Source organism: Canis lupus, chromosome 22 (genome assembly GCF_048164855.1).
Source record: "Canis lupus baileyi chromosome 22, mCanLup2.hap1, whole genome shotgun sequence".
NCBI classification, from domain to species: domain Eukaryota; kingdom Metazoa; phylum Chordata; class Mammalia; order Carnivora; family Canidae; genus Canis; species Canis lupus.
In genome coordinates this window covers 8,155,684-8,169,291 of record NC_132859.1, presented here as the reverse complement: position 1 = coordinate 8,169,291, position 13,608 = coordinate 8,155,684, and the positions used below count along the sequence as shown (strand labels likewise).

General features: G+C 41.9%; 1 long non-coding RNA gene across 2 annotated transcripts in view; it reads right to left on the bottom strand.

Moving 5' to 3' along the window:
- Nucleotides 1-8,363: 8,363 nt before the first annotated feature.
- LOC140613853 (uncharacterized) overlaps nt 8,364-13,608 on the bottom strand; it is a 40,772-nt gene continuing 35,527 nt past the window's right edge. For both annotated transcript variants that reach the window (XR_012014740.1, XR_012014741.1), the window contains exons 2-3: nt 8,812-13,057; nt 8,364-8,731 (exon numbers count right to left, since the gene is read on the bottom strand). This is a non-coding gene — a long non-coding RNA (uncharacterized lncRNA). The remainder of the gene's footprint in view (nt 8,732-8,811; nt 13,058-13,608) is intronic.

The following is a 13,608-nucleotide window of genomic DNA, read 5'->3' as shown; positions in this document are numbered from 1 at the left end:
ACAGGAAGAAAGGTCAGAGCTATCAATCTAGCACCCAAGGACTTGCAACCAACTGCCATCGTCATTGCTTTCTGACCTTGATTCTTACACAAACGTGTCTTCATCCACTCCAGCCAGGCTTTGACCCAAGCATATTTATTTTGCCTATTCCTTCACTGTGCGTATCTCTAGCTGAACCCTCCATATTCCATGGTTGAGCCTCCATTAGTCTCTCTCCCCAAAATTCACATTATTCTCGTCTTTTTCTTTGTGACACATAATCATATACAACACTGTCTTATATTCTAACTTTCACCCCAGTTATCTCTAGCCTCCTCAACGATAGCTGCTGGGTCTAGAAGAATCCTACATTTCCGTATGGAAATGCTCCCTTGAAGCCCATAATTCCTTACTGAGGGCAGGATGATCCTTACACAATTTTGCCCGTTCTTCTTCTAGCACCCACTGGCATACTCCTAACCGTTTGTAAGGTAGCCTCTCACCATTCATTACCGTTTTGGCACTTCATGTGGAATCAACTCCTGAAGAGAATTGCAAGCTCTTTGAGGACAAGTCTAAAAGGGGCTTCGTTTTCTTTTTGTTTTTTCCCCACACCTCACAAGGTGTTCTCCACACAGCCTGGTTCACTGCAGGTGGTCACCTACCTAGCCCAATGGCTGGTGTCTTGGCTTTGTCACCTGCCATATTTGCCTCAGGAAAGCCACCGGCTGCTTTTCTCAGCCTTACCCCTCTGAATTGCTGACTTGGTGTGGGTGACTGATTCCAGCTGGGGCGAATGGTCAGAAACTTGGTGGGGTGGTAAGTCCTTAGAAGACTCCAGCCCAGAAGCCCTTGAGGTGGAACCTGCCTGGGCTTGCTGAACCAGTATAGAGAAAATCACCATTAGCAACTGAAGAGGAACAAAACAGACAAGGACCTTGAATAGACAAGGGTTTGAATAATAAAGAGTCCAGAAAACTGTTGCATAAGATGATTCTTTATTTCGCTAGGAGGATTTGAACAGTTTCTTGACAAATCAAAGGTGACACTAGTGTATTCATAATTTACTCCATCCCAAATGTCTAGACACTGCACATTTACAAATACTTAAATTCAAGATGAGTTGGTCCTGCCACACGTTTTTGCACTTACTGGTGGTAGGTACAGGTCTCATTGTCAGGCTTCATTTTGGTGTTCCTAATAAATGCATCACTGGCATGATCATAAGGAAGGTAATTTTGATAATGATGAAGGATGTGTTCTAATGCTATCTTCTATTGCTTCAGCAATGCAGTTGGACTACAGGAAAGGTACAGGAAAGGGGGATTTCTGAGATTTAGTCTTTACTTAGGTAACTGTGTGCAAGTGGTTTATGCTCTAGTATTTTCACCTTTTTTTTTTTTTTTTTTTGTACTGGGGAAGATACTTTTAAATGGAAAGCATAAATTAATAAATATTTTTTTAGAAAAGAAAAATAGAGATTTACTATCAAGCTATACTGCAAAGCTGTATTGTCAATTCCAGCATAATCTAAATTAGAAGCATCCTAAATATTTAACAAGCGATTGGCTAAGTATTTCGGAAAGATTAACATCGAATGAAGGTTTGGGCAGCTATCTGAAAGAGTACTTCTGGGGGCACCTGGGTGGCTCAGTCAGTTAAGCATCCGAGTCTTGGTTTCAACTCAGGTCATGATCTCAGGTTCGTGAGATCAAGCCCTGCATTGAACTCTTCACTCAGTACAGAGTCTGTTTGAGATTCTCTCCCACTCTTTCTCTCTGCCTCTCCCTCTGCTCACTTTTTCTCTCTAAAGTAAATAAAATCTTTTTAAAAATATGAAATAGAACTTCTGAAGACCATGAACTAATGCAGAAAAGGTATTTTTAAATTATTTTTGAAGAAATATATCCAGAAACAAGTACCTGTGAACACTATAGCTACAACTTTGTTCAAAAACATGGGAAAAAATTAATAAAAAGATGCTAAAAATATACCTAAATGCTAAATGCTAAAAAATAAAATGTAAAAAATAAAAAAGATAAATGTTTCTATGTACTTAGATCTATGTAAATCTATAAATGCATTACATGATAGAGAAATTGAATCGCCACTCTCAGAAGCACAGAGCGTATTATTAATATAATTTGGGGTTTGATGAGAGAACTAACTAGCAGTGTTTGGGGGTAAATTTCAAGGTTCTCAGTATTTATATATTCAAGAAATATATATATTGTTTGAAGGACCACTGCACACAACACCAGAAGTGGTCTTTCAAGCTAAACTTGGAAAAGTCTGCCACCAGATGGGATAGTCATTGGTTGACGATGTCACTGAACTCCTCCTTCTACCCAGAGAAGTCCCAGATCTGGTTACACCAGCTGTTCAACCTGCTGCTCTTCTCCCGTCTTATTTGTCATGGTGACAGGAGCCCAGGATATACAAGCTCTACTCGTATCCCTGTCTCTACGTTGTCCAGACTCAAGTGAGGCCACCTTTCATGCCTGGTCAGAAAAGGTCAATCCCTTTTGGAGCCAAGAAGAGAGGCACAGTCAAACCACTGTGGGATGGAGAGAAGGCCCAGGACACAAATTCTGCTCTCCACAAGCACTCACCCAAAAGATGTGAGTTCAGGTCACAGTTAAAAAAGATAAAAGTTTTCTTTTAAAATATATATTTACATGGGATGCCTGGGTGCCTCAGCAGTTGAGCATCTGCCTTCAGCCCAGGGTGTGATCCCGGGATCCAGGATCAAGTCCCACATTGGGCTCCATGCGGGGAGCCTGCTTCTTCCTCTGCCCATGTCTCTGCCTCTCTCTCTCTCTCTCTCTCTCTCTGTGTGTGTGTATGTCTCTCATGAATAAATAAATAAAATCTTAAAAAAAATAAAAAATATATATATATTTACAGATAATCTTAAAGAGTGAATTTAGTCTCACGTAGTGTCGGCCACATGATAAGTCCCACTTTGAACATTTGACCATAGACGTTCCCACATTGTTGTAATAATTAAAAGTTGTTAGTACTTCAATTATCACAGTAAGAGCAAATAACATTTATATATTTTACAGACTGCAAAACAATGTCACCTGTACAATTATACATGAATCTTACAGTAACTCTGAGAATTGGCAGACAAGCCTTGCTAGATCTCCTATCATACAGAAGAAAACAAAGGTTCAGAAAACTTTGTGCCTTGCCAAAGGTCATCAATGTATAACAAGAGAGCCAGAACTCAAACCCTGTAGTGACTTTAGGCCTTCATATTATATTTCTCTCATAACTTATTTTTTTTAAGTTTTATTTTGGGGGGGGGGTTGCAGAGGGAGAGGGAGAGAGAGAACCTCAAGCAGACTCCCCGCTGAGTGCAGAGCCCAATGTGGGGCTCAATCTGATGACCCTGAGATCATGACCTGAGCCAAAATCAAGGGTTGAACGCTCCACTGCCTGAGCCACCCAGGCACCCCTATTTCTCTCATAACTTCTTAACTGAATCAGTCTTAATGGCTTCCTCCTTTGTGAGGATACAGAATTCTGTCCCTCAAAAAGAGAAAGAGAGAAAAAGGATACTTTTAGTTATTTTTCCTCCATTGACTTATCTCTCTAATGTAATTTCACAATTGCTTTGTCATCTAATGGCCATTCAGTGCACCGAGGCTCCTAAAATTTAAATTGTAGTTGTCTCCACCCTCTCATTAAATAAATGAAAACTCAAATGTGTTGGAGGATACTTAAAATGCAATCAAACCCTTATTAATGGAGTACTTGTGTGTATTAAAGAACCCTTCTGGGGCGCCTGGGTGGCTCAGTTGGTTAAGTGTCTGCCTTTGGCTCAGGTTGTGATCTCCGGGTCCTAGCATCAAGCCCTGCATCAGGCTCCCTGCTCAGTGGGAGGTCTGCTTCTCAGGCTCCCTATGCTGCTCACCCTGCTTGTTCTCTCTCTCTCTCTCTCTCTCTCAAACGAATAGATAAAAATCTTAGAAAAAAAAAAAGAACCCTTCTGTCACATGAATTCTCACTACTAATTAATATGGAATAGGCAGTCCCAACTTTTTTTATTTTTTATTTTTTATTTTTTTTTTAATTTTTATTTATTTATGATAGTCACACACACACAGAGAGAGAGAGAGAGAGAGAGAGAGGCAGAGACACAGGCAGAGGAAGAAGCAGGCTCCATGCACTGGGAGCCCGACGTGGGATTTGATCCCGGGTCTTCAGGATCGCGCCCTGGCCCAAAGGCAGGCGCCAAACCGCTGCGCCACCCAGGGATCCCCCCAACTTTTTTTAAAGGGTTTTATTTCTAGAGCTATTTTATAAATAGGTCATTTGAAATTCAGAATGTTTTATTATAGAAAAAATATATTACAAATGATGGCTAGGCACCACAGCCATCTTTGGGAGCCCCAGAACCTCAGTATGTCCTGGTCCTCAAGTGGAGTCTCTCTAGACCCTTTGAACACTGGTGTGGGAGAAGGAGAACACAGAATGCAGGCAGATTTCTCCCACCATAGCAGCAAGAGGAGGTTCTTGCAGGGTCAAAGTGTTTCCCATGACTTCAGGACTATGTGGTTGAGCAAATTCGTATTTTCTATATCATACTTTGTCAAGAAGTGGGAGGAAAAGCAGTTAAGACTCCTCATGGCTGCAGGTAAAAAGTTATGTTTACTTAAGCAAAAGGGAGCAGTTATAAGGATGCTGCATAGAACACAAGGAAGGAAGTGCATACCTCCCTCCCTCTCCTTCTCTGCTCCTTTTTTCTGCTCTTCAATCTACATGGTACATGGTTTTCTATGCCACACGATTTCACATATTACAAGCAGTTCTTCTTTTCTTTTCTTTTCTTTTTAAGATTTTATTTATTTGAGAGAGAGAGAGAGAATGAGCGAGAGTGAGCATGAGTGGAGGAGACCAGCAGAGGGAGAGGAAGAAGCAGACTCTCCCCTGGGCAGGGAGCCCGATGTGGGGCTTGATCCCAGGATCGTGAGATCATGACCCGAGTCGAAGGCAGATGCTTAACCGACTGAGCCACCCAGGTGCCCCTACAAGCAGTTTGTCTTGAAAGACAAATGGACTTTTGCCTCAAATTTAAATTCCCAGAGAAAGGTCTCTGATTGGCCTAATTTGAATTAGGTGTCTATCTTTGGACCAATCACTTTTGATGGTGGGGGAGGAGGAAGAGCAAGGTCAAGAATAAATGCAATAAGCATAACCCTAAAGGGAGACAGGAAGCTCCCAGAAAAGAAGACGCAGAGAGCCTCAGAGATGGAACAACTGCCTGAGGTCATATGGTTGGTATTTTTTAGCATGAACACAAGTCTTTAAGCGTTTGCCTTTTAGAAGTGAATCACAACAAAATACTTGGAGGAAAAAAAAAAAATACTTGGAGGAACCATATGATGCTCTTGACAGCTGAACAATTTTAGGGCTACCTGGGCACCAACCTAGAGGCTGCAAGTTGTAATTCTACTAAATCATCATCTCCCACTTTGTGAACAGAGATTTCCGGCGAGAGACATTTACTCTATTTCCTCCCCCATCAAAATTTTGTATCTCACAGAAGGGAAAACAATCTGAAGATATTTGAGAAGAGATTTAAAACACCTTGATAAAATGCCAAGGACAAACTGAATGAGAAGATCCCTGAGATTTAGCTACCACTTTACCAAAAAAAAATCCATAACTACTGCCTATTAAAGTGTCAGTTGAGGCTGTTCCCTTGTATAGATTGCAGAGTCAGGAGTTCAATATTAGAGATCATAATAACTTAGACACTAGCTGGTTGGCATTGCATCGACAAAAATAAAAGTGGTTAATGGCCTTCAAGGAAAAAAGCTCTAGAATTTAATTCTTTCACTTATCTTGTAATTATTTCTGCCTTCACTAATTAAATATGGCAACTTAGGGATCCCTGGGTGGTGCAACGGTTTAGTGCCTGCCTTTGGCCCAGGGCGCGATCCTGGAGACCCGGGATCGAATCCCATGTTGGGCTCCCGGTGCATGGAGCCTGCTTCTCCCTCTGCCTGTGTCTCTGCCTCTCTCACTGTGTGCCTATCATAAAATAAATAAATAAATAAATAAATAAATAAATAAATAAATAAGGCAACTTAGACCTTTCAATGAGAAAGGACAAATTGTGATGTTGATTGAAATACATTGTTGGGTGCCTGGGTGATTCAGAGGGTTGAGCGTCTGCCTTCTGCTCAGGTTGTGATCTCAGGGTCCTGGGATCAAGCCCCACATTGGGCTTCCTGCTCAGCGGGAGCCTGCTTCTCCCTCTCCCTCTGCCTGCTGCTCCCCCTACTTGTGCTCTTGTTCCCCCTCTCTCTCTCAAATAAAAAAATACATACATACATAATTAAATAATATCTTTTTTTTTTTTTTTTTAAAAAGAAGCACATTCTTAGAGGACAACTTGATCTATCTGTCCTGTGGACAGGTATATTAAGGCATCCCAGAACTGATCCTTTATTATGTCACATGACACAAAAAGAACCTAAATTAGAAGTGATGGATTCCATTCTTAGAACACAACTCGTCACCAATAGAGGGGGACCCTTTGATGAATTATCTGACAACTCAGGAGCTGTTGTTATATTGACTCCTTCACATAAGCTCCTTTAGACACCAAAAGACATCACAAGGCTTTCAAAAACTTTTTTGTTAGTGTTTGAACAGCCCAGAAAGAGACTGCCAGGAAATAAGTTTCAGTCTGTTTGGCTAAAAGGACAGACACAATCTGGTGGTAAATTTCATTCTTGCTCATGAATCCTCCCTTTGACTTTCTGGACAACTTGCCCAAGTAAGTTTGGAGGACAAACTTTACAGCCTCCAAAGCAAGCCTGTTGGTATGAAAGAGACCAGACCATTTTACCTAAATTCACCAAAAAAATCTTTGTTTGAAGTCCAGATTTTTACCCTTGAGTCAATCTTTTCTATTTCATCACTGCTGGGGGTGTGGGGCAGGGGGGTTTGGGAGAGGAAATAAAAACCCCACATATAGGCATATAGCCACCCAGACTTATTTACTTGCAAGGGAAACTTCTTGGTGGCCACAAAATCCCACCAAAGAAAATCCCAACCAAGTTTATTCCTGTGCCAGATTCATGAATCCACAGCATGGAGCAGCAGTGTGTGGCTGGTCTGTGAACAAGACTGCTCTTTCTTTTAGTTATCACAAATCCATCTGAACTCAAGAGGGCCTCACTTAAATCAGGAATTTCTATTCTTCTCAAAATGTCATGTCATTTGAATTTGCAGTTCTGTGATCTTAAAGAAACAAACAAGATCCTTACCACTGGTGTCCAATGGAAGGGAGAAAGAAAGGAACCCTGAGGGATGCCTGGGTGGCTCAGTGGTTGAGCGTCTGCTTTGGGCTCAGGGTGTGAACCCGGAATCCCGGGATTAAGTCCCACATCAGGCTCCCTGTACGGATGGAGCCTGCTTCTCCCTCTGCCGGTGTCTCTGCCTCTCTGTGTCTCTCATGAATAAATAAATAAAATCAAAAAAAAAGAAAGAAACAAACAAAGAAAGAAACAAAGAAAGAAAGAAAGAAAGAGAAAGAAGGAAAGAGAGAAAGAAAGAAAGAAAGAAAGAAAGAAAGAAAGAAAGAAAGAAAGAAAGAAGAAAGAAAAAGAAAGAAGGAAGGAAAGAAAAAGAAAGGAAAGAAAGAAAAAAAAGAAAGAAAGAAGAAAAGAAAAGAAAAGAAAGAAAAGAAAAGTAAAGAAAAGAAAAGAAAAGGAAAGAAAGGAACCATGAAAGTAATCCAGGAAAACACTGAAAGTGAACTTGCCCCTCAGCAAATAGATGAAATGAACCTCTAAGTTCTAGATGACACTAATATATTCTAAACTCTTCTGCAGAGTTACATTGAGTAATTGGCCAGCAGAAATACCTGCATTTAATAAAGTAGGTGTCTGTTTAACCTTCAGTATTCAAACTTTTCATCAAGAAACAAAAAAATTTGAGAAAACAGATGGTTACTTGGAAAAGAGCTAGCAAGAATGATTTGTGTGTCAATTCAGATCAACCAGGAAGCAGACGCCAAGATGGAATCAGATGAGCAAGAAATGTGTCAGGGGATATGCCATAATGCATAAAGGAGAGAGGCACCAAGGTGGCTCATTCAGTTGAGTGACTGACTCTTGGTTTCAGCTCAAGTCGTGACCTCAGGGTTGTGAGATTGAGCCCTGCATTGGCTATGGGCCTAGCAAAGAATCTACTTGGGACTCTCTCTCCCTCTCCCTCTGCCCTTCCCTCCTGCTTTCTTGCTATCCTTCTCTTTCTCCCTTTCTAAAATAAATAAATGAATCAGAAGAAGAAGAAGAAGAAGAAGAAGAAGAAGAAGAAGAAGAAGAAGAAGAAGAAGAAGAAGAAGAAGAAGAAAAAAAAAATAACAATAATAATAATAAAGGATAAAGGATAAAGGATAAAGGAGGGAAGGAAGAAGAGTAGGCCAGGAAAGCCTTCAGATCACCATGCAGGTCTGACACCTGTGAATGGAGGAAAGTGAAGGAGAGAAGAAGATTGGGTAAAGTGCCTCAGACTGCAGCACAGCTTGAAGAAAGTCCTAGCCAAAATGATGGGTAACTCCAAGTCATAACTAACCATTAGAGGTGTCCGGGATGGGCAGGAATGGCTCAGCTTCAGCACACTGCTGGGCCCAGTCACTGGCAGACAGATGGTGGCCTTCCCCGTGTGAGCGACATGGTAGTTCCACAGGTGTGGCTGGAGCTGTCGGCTGACTGCTGGAGATTGTCTGTTGAAGGGAACCCTAAGGGGTGAACTCACATGGCTTGCATCACAGCCTACATACAGACTACAAACAAACAGACTGACCTCTCCATCCATTTCAGGATGCAGTTCTTCCATGGTTCTCAAGGACCTCTCTCCTGAGGGGAAACAGAAGTAGTTAATGAGACAAATCACAGTCCCTGCTGTGGCAGTTGGTCTTGAAGCCAGAACCGGTATTTACCTTCTCTCTCAACTCCACTATCCACCCTAAGGTCTCCACAGTCTATGCCATCTCTTCTGCAAGTGCTGATGGCTTGCTCATCTGGTGGGGCAACTCAAACCTTCATTTTAAGGGGGCCCAAGTCCTTGGAATCATATCCCTTCTCAGACTGGGGCTGCTGAGTATGTCCATTCACAGTTACAATGGGGAAAAATAATCCCCAGAGGTACCAAGTGGATCATCTGGTTGTGCACACTCCTCCCTGCCTACCCCCTCATATAGTAGCAGCCTTTACCCCTCCGGCTGCACAGGAACAGTGATCCCAGCCAGAATGACCGTGACTCTTCATGCTGTTGGCCCCTGGACACAGGAGTCTACAGTGCATACATGGCATTCACAGATTATAGTTAAGTGGTACAGTTCCATCCCCTAGCAAGTGTGCGCTCCCTTTGGGGATCTGGACCTCTAACCCCGTAGATTCCAAAGCTGTGAAGATGGGAAGCACAAAGTTCCCCCAGTGGATCACTGGAAGTGATGTTAATTGGGTCCACTTTTGCTTCTACCCCTTTGTTCTTAGACTCATGCATTCTTCCTATAAGTGGTATAATATCATATAGGGGTCTTTGATTTGGTGAATATACTGCACCTGAAGGGTGGCATCTCATCCCTACAGAGCCCGGCCTGTAAGCCAATGCCTTTGCTGTGCCTTCACTATCAGTTCAGCTAATTCTGAATATTGCAGTATATAATACAGTCAGTGGATTCTATAGCCACGGGGTCATTTCTGCACCACCTTCACTGCGAAGTGAGTTCCCTGGTCAAATGCTATGTTGTGTGAGGTTTTATGTCATTGGATCAGGCATTCTGTAAGCTACCAGAAAGTGGTGCTAACTGAGGCTCTGTAAGCACGAAAGGCAAATCTATACCCAGAATAAGTATCTATTCCTGTACGGACAACCGGATGGAGGGGGCCTGCTATAGTCAACTTGCCAAGTGGCTAGTTGGATTCTTCTAGGAATAGTGTTATATTTGAGGCTCTCTCTGTTGTTGCTACATTGAACATTTATTTATTTATTTATTTATTTATTTATTTATTTATTTATTTATTTTTATTTTTATTTTTATTTTACATTGAACATTTAGAAGTAGCAGGAACTAGATTGGCTTTGGTAAGTGGGAGCCCATGCTCTTGGACACACTCATAGCTTCTGTCTCTGTTACTTTTCATTTGTCTATCATGTCAGTTCTAGGATAGTTGATGGCGAAGACTGGCTGACATCAGCTAGCCAAATCCATTTTGTCTACTTGTTTTTCTAGTGCCTCTTCAATGGTGAACACTTTTAAGTGGGCATTAATCTGTAACACAAAATCTTCATGCTTCATGCCTGCTTTCACTAATCCATCTACGTGCTTCTTCTGATCTCTTGGTCTTCAGTGTCCCAGTCCTTCCCTTTCAGGGTCACTGCACAGGAAAGTGTATATATTCGCATCTCAGGCAGGCAGTCACCTCTCCTTGCACACAAAGTAAATAACCTTGAAATCCTTGAAGCTCTACTGATTGGGAAGTTTCTGAGCCACTCTCCACTTTGGTTTTGCACCCACGTACTGAACCAACTGATTCATAAACCAGTCTTGGGGTTTTTCCCCCCACTGGTTGGGACCCTACAGAGAATGAGGGCAGCTGGTATATCAATGGTGGATGACACAAGGTCTGGGACACCTGCTCTTGCAGTTTACTTATGCCCTGTGATCCTGTTCAGGCTCAATCCCAGATGTACCACTACTCTTGGGCCTGTCTAGCTGTATGACTTGCTGGACCCGATAGAAGCCAGCTTAGAATAGGCAGTTCTACATGCATACTCACTTAGTGCTCATGGGCAACTGCTCTGTCTCCACCAGGTCCTGGTAACACACCAGGAGCTGTTCTCAAAAGGTGTATAAATCTCTACTACAGATGGCATGGCCTTGCTCTAGAAGTCCCAAGGCCTATATTGTTATTCTCCCACTGGGACTTAGTATAAATCCTACACTGTATCTTTTCCTGCCTCCAACACTATTATGCCAGGTAGTGTGATAAAGTAACAGGGTTGCTCACATCACAACCTGTACTTGCTCTGGAATCATTTCTAGCTCTGGGTCTCTCCCTTAAATAAAGCCTTCCATAAATCTCAGTGTTTGGGCTGCAATAACATTCCTACGTATGGAATATGTTGCCTCTTGTATGTAAAGAGACCCACCAGGTATCGTGTTTCCTTTTTTACAGTAGGAGATGCGAGATATAGCACTCTATGTTTTGCTTTAGAGAGGTTATCCCAAAGTACCCCTGACTACTGAATCCTTATAAACTTTACTCAACTGGCAGATTTGTGGATCTTCATGGAGTTTGTCTCCCATCCCCTGGTGTGAACGTGTCCTACCAAGGCTTCCAGCACACTAGCCACATCTTACTCATTCTGCATAATCAGCACAGTGTCACCGTGTAATGAATCAGAGCAATGTTCTCCGGGATGTTCAGATGATCCAGATCTATATATGAGCTATATATAACAGAGGGTAGGAGAGTTAACTTATCCCTGGGGAGAAAATATAAATAAATGTTGTACCTTCCACATGAATTCTGTTTCTGACCTTCTTTTCTAATTGGAATGGAAAACGACCCCTTGCCAGATCAACCACTCATACCAAGTGCTTGAGGCCTTATCAGTTTGCTTTGGCAAGGATAACATGGCGGGCCCAGCGGCTGCAATGGTGGCTGCTACTTGGTTGAGCTTGTAGTAATCTAGTCATTTTCTGCCATTCAGATTGGTAAATTGAGCAGAGATGTGATAGTGACTGCCCACGTTCGTGCTCACTGTAGTGGCAGCACTAATCTCTACCACTCTCCCCCAGTCCCTAGAATGCAATATTGGTTTTGATTTACTGTCTGGCTGGGAGTGAGCAGTTTGGTGGGTGCCATTTCAAAGGCTTCTACTTGGCCTTATCCCCGCATGAAAGCTTTCACTCCACAGGTTAAGGGCCCGATATGGGATTAGTCCTATTGCTAAGAGTGTTGATCCCAGTTACATACTCAGAGAGATGGATCTGCAGACCTAGGGAATCTGCTCTGAGTTAGACTTTAGTCAGAACTCCATTTATTTATCTGGTTCCCATATCCCCATATCTAGCTGTAGGCAAAGGGGCACAACAATACCTCAGGGCTCCAAATATCATTACCAGCTGAGAACTTCCATGTAATAATCCATGAAATGTCTGAGTATCCTCCTTTCTCTAGTATACAGTCACCTAAGAAAATAGCCATAGACTGCTTTGGAAATGACTGACAATCCTTACAGCATTACTTGCCATAGGGTTCCAGGGTCCCTACTCCTGAGGACTGGCCACCTCTTCAGTCGGTTGGGCTCCTGACTGACAATTGGCTCAGATCCAGGAACTGAGCAACAGGCTGTGATGTTTTATTGGGGTAACCAGTGTTAACTTCCTGTTCCTTTATTCTTGTCTTATTCTGATTATAGATGTTAAGCAGCATCCTTCAGGTTACAGACAATATCTAGAATGTGAAGAAGGCTAAGGAATATTTTAAATACTGTCACCAGATATCAAAGGTGACTCATTTAAAAAGCAATCTTAATACTCCAAAATATTTAAAGCCATGAACTTCCACTTCTAGGTACAAACCAAACAAACGTTTACATATGTTTTCCCAAAGATATATATTAAAATATATATAGTTCATAGCACTAAAACCTCTGAACTTGAAAAACCCAAATATTCTTCAAGATATATTGAATACATAAATGATAAGGCACTATGTGGCAAAAGAATGTAGAATGTAGAATGAACAAACTATAACTACAAACATTGTATGATCTAACCTCTGAAACCACCACCCAGAGTCACTTTGCTACATTCTGTTGGCAAAAAGGTCACAGGTTTAATGAGAAGGATATAGATGCCACCTCTTTTTCTTTTTTCTTTTCTCTCTTCTCTTCTCTTCTCTTCTCTTCTCTTCTCTTCTCTTCTCTTCTCTTCTCTTCTCTTTTTTCTTTTCTTTTCTTTCTCTTTGAGTAGGCTCCACACTCAGCATGGAACACAATGTGGGGCTTGAACTCATGGCTCTGAGATCGACCTGAGCTGAAATCAAGAGTTGGATGCTTAAGCCACCTAAGCAGTCTGGCTAACTCTTGATCAGAAAAGAGCAAGATCACATGGTAAGATGAGCAGATGGCATGAGAAATAATGAGACTGCCATGTTTGGAAAATATTACCTGTCACAGTAAGTTTCTTTCAATAATGTTGAGTACATGCTAGTTGAGTGAATACAAGGTATCTTTGTTATCTGAATATTAATTCTCAGGAGCTTCACTGAAACACTGTGATATAGGAAAGCAAAAGCCACCATAATAAAAATATTCACTAGGACATCTGGGTGGCTCAGTGGTTGAGCATTTGCCTTTGCCTCAGGTCATGATCCCGGAGTACCGCATCTGGCTCCCCACTGGAAGCCTGCTTCTCCGTCTGCCTATGTCTCTGCCTCTCTCTGTGCCTCTCATGAATAAATAAATAAAATCTTAAAAAAAATCACTAATACACACTCAAGCCTCTTTCTCCATTTAACAGTGTAAGTATCTCTGATTATCGGAAGTGGTTTTTATCCACCTACACTATGCAAAATGAAAAGTTAA